The sequence below is a fragment of the Neomonachus schauinslandi genome, chromosome 8, assembly GCF_002201575.2.
Source record: "Neomonachus schauinslandi chromosome 8, ASM220157v2, whole genome shotgun sequence".
NCBI lineage: Eukaryota > Metazoa > Chordata > Mammalia > Carnivora > Phocidae > Neomonachus > Neomonachus schauinslandi.
The window spans coordinates 93465961-93475696 of NC_058410.1; the positions used below are offsets into that span (position 1 = coordinate 93465961).

The following is a 9736-nucleotide window of genomic DNA, read 5'->3' on the forward strand; positions in this document are numbered from 1 at the left end:
CAATTATTTGGACAGGGATGGAAAATCAAAAGCAAAGGGAGCAACAGTGAAGGCTGATGACTTCTCTGAAGATGATGAAGTCCCTTGAAGGAGGTGTATTACACCATTCCAAAGAGTCTGACAATGAAACAGTCTTCATTTTATGAGAAAAAAGCAAGTAAGTAAAGAGTTTTATATCAATGTATGTAACTATAAAATTTCATAATGACTGATGTTCAAAGGTGATTCTGAACCATCAAAATTAGGATAGGTTATTGACAGTATCCTTTCATTAAGGACTCTGAAATACATTTTAGTAACATTTATAGCAGAGAAAAATCGCTGAAATAAATAATCCTGAACTTAATAGTTTAATTCACATCCAAAAAACTAGGCTACACAGAATGACTTGATACCCAGTTGACCAATTCTTCATAATATAAAGATGAAAACAGAAGCTTAAAGCCAAAATGCTGAAAGCCAATTCATTGAAGATGCCCCTTAGTATCTGTTAATGAAGAAGAGGAAATTAAAATATAAAGTAATTAGGCTACCTATGTTAGGGGCAATAAGGCTTTCTAGTAGGCCTAATTAACTGTAATATGTTCATTCTGTTCCATTTCAGGCTTCACTAAATAGGCTCTTCACAGTGCCTGAAATCTGGAAGCTGGGAATATATCCGTCCTTTGACCATTGGATCAAATAGAATTAACCTTTTCAAATTTAAATATAAATGTCTAATAAAAAGCATCCACCAACCATAGTCTGTGACTGCCAGGAAGGAAAGCTTTTATTGCTCACTGAAGCACCATATTAGAACAGCTTGCACGCAGGGATCATGTCTGGGGCAGACTTTGCCTCTTGACTACTAGTATCCATTCCACTTCTTCCTATCAAACAGAATTTCCGTTTTGCTTGGGGCCACTATGTACCCAATTAAAAATATCCAATCTCCCAGCAAAGACTGGCCATGTAACCCAGAACCTGCCAATGAGTATGTGGATGAAGTCCCTACGAAGGGCATTCCCTCCAGAATAAAAATGCAAAGCTCGCAAGCAGAAGACTTTGGTCCTCCACTTTCTTTTTTCAGGACTGCAGATTTAGAGGTCTGGAGGAACAGCAACCATTTGCCACCGTAAAGACAAGAGCCGCCTACTCAGAGCAGCATGAAAGCAGAGCAAACCTGGGCCAGGCAGCATTAGTGAGGAGCTGAGCCAGTTCCAGGCCATCTCTCTCTGGCCTTGTTGTTACGTGAGAAAAGAAAATTCCTTCGTTTTTTAAGCTATTGCTGATCAAGTGTTCTGTTAATCTCAGCCTAAGACAGCCCTAACTTTTAGAACGTGTTATTATGATTATCAAAGTACAGTGCTAAATGCTATAAACACACTAATTTAATTTTTTCAAGAGCTCTCCAAAGAGGAAACTATTATCACCCATTTTACAGGGATTTTAAGTAACTCACCCAAGATGACCCAGCTAGTAGCAGAACTCAAACTCAAATCCACATCTAATGGTCTCTATTGCTTCTTGCACGATGCTAAACCCAGTGCATGGTACGTAGATGGTTGCCCAATAACAGTTTTGTTCAAAGATGTTTGCATACCAACAGCCACAGAAGCTAGAGAGAATGTCACTCTGCTGGTCAGAGAACAGATTGATTTCCTCGCTCCAAGATAAAAAGTTTTCCCGCTTTCCTCAGAGGAGATTTGTTTGTATTCCAAGGTAATAAAAATAATGTCTTCCTTAGGGGCAAAGATTGGGCAGGTTTGCAAGCAGCATCTTGTAAGCTTATGGGTTTTTAAAAAAATCTCAGGGTTCCTCATCTGTGACCAATAGCCCTGTGTGCACAGTATTCCCCCTCCCAGGCCCTTGTCTATACCACCCATGGAATTCGGGGGTCAAGGGAAACTGATATAAGCATTAAGCTGATGCAAAAACCGTCAAACACATTTGGGCTCATTGTCTCTTTACCAAAGGAATCTATGGGAATGTGGCAGTTCGAAGTAGCAACTGCAGTGGTTATTGTGCCGTAGGGTCGGCTTGACCACTTGCCAGTACACAGGAGATATTTAGGTATTCCAGTTGCGATACCTCTTTTTGGCCCTACAAAACGATGTTGAAAGAATTAAGAACTTTGCATTCAAGTGCCTCGTACTATTTTCTTTATGATATAATTATCCCAAAGAAGTAGTTCTCAATCACATTGGAATTTGTCACACTCTTGAATTTTAGAATTTTGGCAGCATACATGAAGGGATTAAATACCAAAATCATCATCATCAAAGTTACTAACAATAACATGGAAATCACTATTGCAATATCATAACATCTCATAGTTTCCATAAAAGCTTCCCTAGTGGGCACCTGGGTGGCTCAGTTGGTTGAGCGACTGCCTTCGGCTCAGGTCATGATCCTGGAGTCCCGGGATCGAGTCCCGCATCGGGCTCCCTGCTCGGCAGGGAGTCTGCTTCTCCCTCTGACCCTCCCCACTCTCCTGCTCTCTCTCTCTCATTCTCTCTCTCAAATAAATAAATAAAATCTTTAAAAAAAAAAAAAAAGCTTCCCTAGTTATGGCTTCATTCATCTCCTTGTAGTCTTCCTATAAGACTTTCTGTATAGCTGTTTGAATACAGCTGTCTTGTCCCCTGACCTCTTGTATCCTGAAGATGCGAAAGATCTCACATGTTCCAATAAACATATGTTCTTTCTTCACTGACAATTTTATATAGACTAAACTGCATCATGCAACCCATTAGCTCAGTTACATCTCACAGAGTTCTGAGTGACAGTATTCAGTTGTAGCAAGGACAGAAATGTTATACATTGATAAAATGTTGTGTCATGTAATTTGGTGAAGGAATATGGTATATGTCTGCCTAGCACTCCAGATGAGAACCACTGTCCTGGGGGCCCTGGACAGCGAATCAATGTTTACTAAACACTCACTGTGTGCAGAGCGTGATGTTCCAGGCACAATGGAGCATGATGACAGATATTTTTAAATGATCCCTGCTGTCAGATATAATGTACTTTGGAAAACAGGACATGTGTGAAATATTCAAAGAACATTATAAGAGCCAATCAATGCAGTGGGTGGGTATAATGCTCAGTTCACAATCCAGGTGCACAGAAAACATTAAATAAACTAAATCCAAGTCCAAATACCCAGCCTACTGAGTTTCCCTTCCCTTCATAACGCACAAAAGTTGTATGTGTTAAAGCACCAAGGGTAGGAGGGAACTGGGCTCCGCACCCAGTCCTGGTTCATCCATCTGCACCAATCACTGCTGAGATCTGGCTGAGATCATTCATTCATTAGGACATGAGAGTCTTAGGCAAGGCTGGAAGGCCCTGTGCTAAAAGTGAAGGCTCTCTGTGTGAACCATGCAGTCTTCAAGAAAACTCTCCACTCACTCAGAGAGTTTGTTTCCGTGGAAGAGTGCCAGGGAACACATTGGCCTTGACCCTCCAACCTCTCTCCCCTTGCTCATCACAGGGAAGACCCTCTCTCTCTTGACTTCCCTCTTTCCTTCCCTCCTCTATACTTATCTTTTTCTTTAACACTTAGCATTACCTCAACTATGACACTTATACAATTATTATACACTACAACAAAACTAACAATTAGATGGTGTTTGTTATGTGCCAGGCACTGTTCTAGTGCTTTATTATATTTATTATATTTACTCATTTAATCTTCACATAAACTTCTGTAGCACTATAGTTATCACCATCTCACAGTTGAGAAAACCAAGGTATGTAGAGGTGACTTTGTCCAAGGTCATATAACTGGTAAAACTGGCTGATTGCTAGTTTTGACCTTTAGTACAGTTAAGAAGAGCCACTGAAATCAAGAAGCTTCTGTTTTTCAATATACACCTGTTTGCACAGTGCTGTGGAAGCTTCCTCATAGAATACGAACCACAGACAAAGATAGGACATGAATATGTTCTAGTCCCCCCCTTGCCTTTTTTAAACCATAAGTCAGGGTCAGCCATATTTTAAACACCAGTCAAAAAACTTCACAGAGTTGTTTTCTTATGATAGTTTTTTAAACTTAGAGTAGGGTCAGATTTGAATAATATTAGGGCTTAAAAGTTTTAACTCAATTGCTAAAAAACAAGGAACATTCGACTTTCTGAATTTATTACTCAATTTTATCTGGATGTTGGACAGTGGATAGCTATCCTGTGGCGATGAGTCCCAGCAATATCAATTTGTCGTTTTATAGGAAGCAGGGTCAAGAATGTTTAGATCACAAATCCTCAACCCTGACCCCAAGGTTTTTCAGATTCACCATCCACAGGAAATTTCAAATAACACTCAAGTGAAAAGCAATCTCCCGGACCCCCAGAAAGTACTCTTTTGAGGGCTCCTGCCCTTCTGGGATAGAGGAAAGCTGAAAATAATGATCTCTCTCTCTCTCTCTGTCTTTCTAAGGAGTTTTAAAAGTTAAAGCTAGATCAGTATACTCTTAATACTGTATTTCCAGAAAGTGAGATTTCTGGGACATCTGACATTTGCTCCCACCTAAATGAACACTGTGAAAAATCAAGACTTATTTTTCTCCTGACAATTCATCCGCCATGATCAAATGTGAAAATGATATAAATTTCTTGTGTTATGTTTTTCTTATTCCCGACAGTAACTATTATGAAGCAGCCTTCGTTTTTAAAGGGGAAGTACAAAGTCTGATGGGTATTTCAAGAAGAAAAAACAACAGCAATTGATTCACTCTATCAAAGCTTGTCATGTAACAGCTGAGCCCTGGCACTACCAACAACAAACAACAAATGTGCCAAAGACAGCAAGATGCACTAGGGAGATAAAGCATAGCTTCCTTCATGCCAAAGCACCCACTTGAACAGAAGAAGAGAGGGCATGAACGCTGCTTGAAGAAGGTGGCTGCTGAGGAGGGGGTAGTGACAGCATGACATTGGGCAGTAATTGAGAATGTCGGTCTCATTCCCGACCTCTGCAACAGGGCAGCTGAGAAGTGTCTTTTGACGTTGCCACTTGGAGCCAAGTCATCGTTCTCATTAGGCTGTTTAAATGCCACCTGGCCATGCTGAGAAATCTGCAACACAAAGAAGAATGTCAGTGCTCCCCAAAGAAAGGTAGAGCCAAAAACTAAACAAAGACAACGCTAACACAATGCAAAACTCTAACCTGCCACTGGTACATTCTCTAACCTTCAGTGTTGTCACAGATCATGGTAGCTTAATCTGAAAACCTAACTGCAAGTTATAGAATGATTTGGCACTTTCTCCCTTCTATCATTGCTGTAAGAATTATTCATGTGCTGAAGCTAACTATGCCCACAACTGAACTCTGAATGTCATTTTTTAAACTCAAATCAAGAATTTGGTGGCTGGCCTCTCAGTTCCCAGAGATGTAGGGCAGCCAGAATATGTTTCAATCCATCTCCAATCTGTTACCATAACACATCCAGAAAGCTTCCCAAAAAAGATACTCAGAGAAGAGTTTTGTGAACTTCTGGAAGGCTACTTATCACAAAGTCTCTGACTCAATCTCTACTTCTTTTGTACCTTCTTTGGCTATTCTAGATAAGGGAGCAGAGAAGAGACAAAAAAATTAAGAGTTCAGATAAAATAAGGTTGAGGTGATTGCTGTAAATGCATCCTCTGACAGTGAAAAGCAAGGAAATGCTAATCTCTTAACAATTAGCAACGTTGTTCCCTCAATTAGAAGTGTACCGCATTAAGGAGAAACTCCGCCAAATAATTTCCAACTTGATTGAGATGATTATCTACCCTAGAAGGACCACTGGGGCACAACTTAAGGAGATCTGTAAATACATGCTAGACCTTTGTTGCTAAGGCATCTGTGATTTTATATCACTTAGGACAGCAGCTCTCGAAGTGTGGTCTACAGACCCATTGGGAGTCCTCAAGATCTTTTCAGAGGAAATATCAGGTCAAAACTATTTTCATAATAATAAGCAGCTATTTGCCTTTTCTACTGGGTTGACATTGCAGTGCAAAAGCAATAGTGCGCTAATGAGTAAAACTATTGGCTTGAGTCAGTCATTGCATCCTTCTGTACCTAAGACTGGGGTGGAAGGGTTGTTTCACTTGAGTGTCCTTGATGAGCCTGTGAAAAGTATTAATTTTTAAAATTAACTCTCAGTTCCTAACTTCACTTCTTTTTACACATTTCATGTGACAAAATATACATAAATCCCTTTTGCTCTATACCAAAGTGCGATGGTTGTCTCAAGGGAAACCACTTATGTGATTGAGTTGTGAGGTGAACTAGCTGGCCAGGCATTTCAGTCAATAGACAATGATAAGCCATTCACTCATTCAATTAATACTTCTTCAGTTCAATGTTCTTAGTGTGAATTAAGCATAATTGCCATCAGCTCTCTTTCAAAGTTGAATTATACATTGGCAAGTGTCCAATATTTTCTTAATAATATTGATATATAATTCACATTTTGTACAATTCATAAATTTTAAATATACAATTCAATGGTTTTTAAGATGTCCACAGAATTGTGCAACCATCACCATAATCAGTTTTAGAACGTTTTTATCACCTCAAGAAGAAACCTTGGCAATCCTTAGCAGTCTTTCCCCATTTTTTCCCAATATCCCCAGTTCTAGGCAATCACTAATCTAGCTTTTGTCTTTATAGATTTGTCTATTCTGGACATTTCATAAATCATACAGTATGCGGTCTTTTGTGACTGGCCTCTTTTACTTAGCATGTTTTTGAGGTCCATATATGTTGTAGTGATATATGTATCAGCACTTCATTTCTTTTCATTGCCAAATAATATTCCATTGCATGGATATACCACATTGTATTTAACCTTTCATCAGTTGATGGAGATTTGAGTTCTTTCCACATTTTGGCTATTATATGCTGACAATATGCTGCTATGAGATTTTATATACAATTTTTTGTGGGGGTTACATTTTCATTTCTCTTGGGTGGATATGTAGGAGTACAATTGCTGGCTCATATGATAACTCTATGTTTAACTTCTAAGGAACTGCCAGACTGTTTTCCAAAGCAGCCAGGCAATCATTCTTAAAATCTTTCAGCGCTAATTCATTCACTCACTTAGGAAACATTTACTGAGAACCAACCATGTCCAGTTCCATGTTCTATATATTAGAGATACAATGGCAACCAGTACAGAGTCTCTGCCATAATGGAGATTATAACCTAGCAGAGAAGACAGACAAAACCATAACTTTTGGGACAAACATAATGATAGGGAAAATACAGGATATAAATGGCCAGATAACAGAGGGACCTAACCTATTAGATGCCTGGTAAGATCACCCTGAGGAAGAAATGTTTTTGCTGAGACTCAAATGAAGGGATAATTGGAATTAACTTGGCAAAGAAGGAGGAAAGTGTTTGGTACAAAGGAACAAACTCATGTAAAACCCTGGAGGTAAGGCAGGAGTATGTTTTGCTTGAGAAATTCAATGTGACTGCAAAGTATATAATGTGCAAGATGAAAGAGTAAAAATTGAGTCTGGAGGAGTAGACAGAGACCACTGAAGGGTTTTTAATAGAGCAGTAATACAATTAGATTGATGTTCTTAAAAGAACACTCTTGTTTCTATCTGGAGAATGGATTGAAGGAAAGCAAACTAGAAGCTTGAAACCAGTCCAGAGTGTATAGAGAAAGAGTGCCTGGAAGTTATGGTAGCCCAGACTACAGTGGCAGCAGTCGACCTGCAGGAAATGGAACGGAATCAAGAAACACTTAGAGAGTAGACTCAGTAGGACTCGGTGATTGATTGCAAGTGGAGGGCAAGAAACAGGAAGGAGTCAAATAGATTTTCTATTCAGGTTCTCAGTGGACGGTAATGCCATTTACAAAGATGGAGACACAGAATATGACAAATCATGATGCACAGGTCAATGCACAAAGAAGGAGCATTTCCCATGTACTCATTACATGCAAGGCACTGGGGCTAGAGCTGTGACGATAAAATTAAGTAAAATACATATACTATAGACAGATAATGATCCCTCCAAATATGTCCACATCCTTATCCCTGAAACCTGCAATATGTTACCTTACACAGTGTGAAGAAAAGAGTTAACATAGCAATTCTAAATGTCTATCCTTGAAAAGACTTCCTTGTAAGGTTAGCCCTTGGCTAGCCTCTGGGAATTTAGATTTTGGAGGGTTCCTACCATTAACTGGTAAGAACGGTTCACTGTGCCTAAAATGTTTGTGCAAGCAATATGTTTTGTGTTGAACATCTGCATTCCTCCTAGGAATCTGGAATTCTGGTAAAACAGCAGACAAAGTATGCCCACATAACCAGCGCCAATAAAAACACTGGGCACTGAGTCTTTAATGAACTTCTCTGGTTAGCAACATTTTACACATGCTGTCACAACTCACTGCCGAGGGAATGAAGCACATCCTATGTGATTCCACTGGGAGAGGACCCTTGAAAGCTTGCACCTGTTTTCCCCCAGAATTTGCCCCATGTGCCTTTTCCCTTAGTTGACTTGGCTTCTTTTGTCGTTGTTGTTGTGATTGTTGTTTGTGCTGTAATAAAACGTAGCGGTGAATATTATTATATGCTGAGTTCTTTGAGTCCTCTTAGCAAAGTGTCAAACCTGAGGGTGGTCTCTTTTCCAAGGATAATGACAGTATTTATGAATTATTAGAAAGTAGAGCCTTTCCAAGCTACCTGGAGAGGGGTCCGTGTTGTGTTGCTCTGAGTTTCCATCCTAACTTAAAGGGAAACTTTCACAATGTCCAGAGTCCTTGATGTCCTGCAAAAGAAAGAAGAGGATGTCCTCAAATTCCTTGCAGCAGGAACCCACTTAGGTGGCACCAAACTTGACTTCGATCTAAAAAAGGAAAAGCAATGGCATCTACATCATAAATCTGAAGAGAACCTGGAAGAGAAGCTTCTGCCAGCATCTCAGGCTATTGGAAGTCCAGTTGATGTAAGTGTCATAGGCTCCAGGAATACTGGCCAGCTGGCTGTGCTGAAGTTTGTGACTGTCACCAGAGCCACTCATATTGCTGGCCACTTCACACCTGGGACATTCACTAACCAGATCCTGGAAGCCCTCTAGGAGCTGAGACTTCTGGTGATTACTGATTCCTGGGCTGACCACCAGCCTCTCACAGAGGCATCTTGTGTTAACCTGCCTATGTTGCTCTGTGTAACATGGACTTCTCTGTGCTATGTGGATGCTGCCATCCCATATAATAACAAGGAGCTCATTCAGTGGGTCGGATGAGGCGGATGCTGGCCCAGGAAGTTCTGCAATGCATGGCACATTCTCCTGTGAGCACCCACAGAAGGTCATGCCTGATCTCTCCTTCTACAGAAATCCTGAAGAGATTGAAAAGGAAGAGTAGGCCACTGTTGAAAAAGCTGTGACCAAGGAGGAATTTCAGGGTGAATGGACTACTGCAGCTCCCAGATTTACTGCTACTCAACCCGAGGTTGCAGACTGGTCTGAAGGTGTGCAGGTGCCCTCTGTGACTATTCAGCAGTTCCCCACTGAAGATTGGTGTGCTCAGCCTGCCACTGAAGACTAGTCCGCAGCTCCCATGGCTCAGGCCACTGAATGGGTAGCAACAACCACCGAGTGGCCCTAAGCTGTTCTTCTACAGACTCTTAAATAGAAAACAGAAATAAGATTGACAGAAAGTAACATTTCTAAATAAAGAGAGGAAAGAAGAAAAGAAGAAAGAAAGAAAGAAAGAAAGAAAGAAAGAAAGAAAGAAAGAAAG

The 9736-nt window shown here is 40.3% G+C and overlaps 1 pseudogene; it reads left to right on the top strand.

The window, feature by feature from the left end:
• Positions 1-8739: 8739 nt before the first annotated feature.
• On the top strand, positions 8740-9601 carry LOC110582027 (annotated as a pseudogene).
• Positions 9602-9736: the final 135 nt, after the last annotated feature.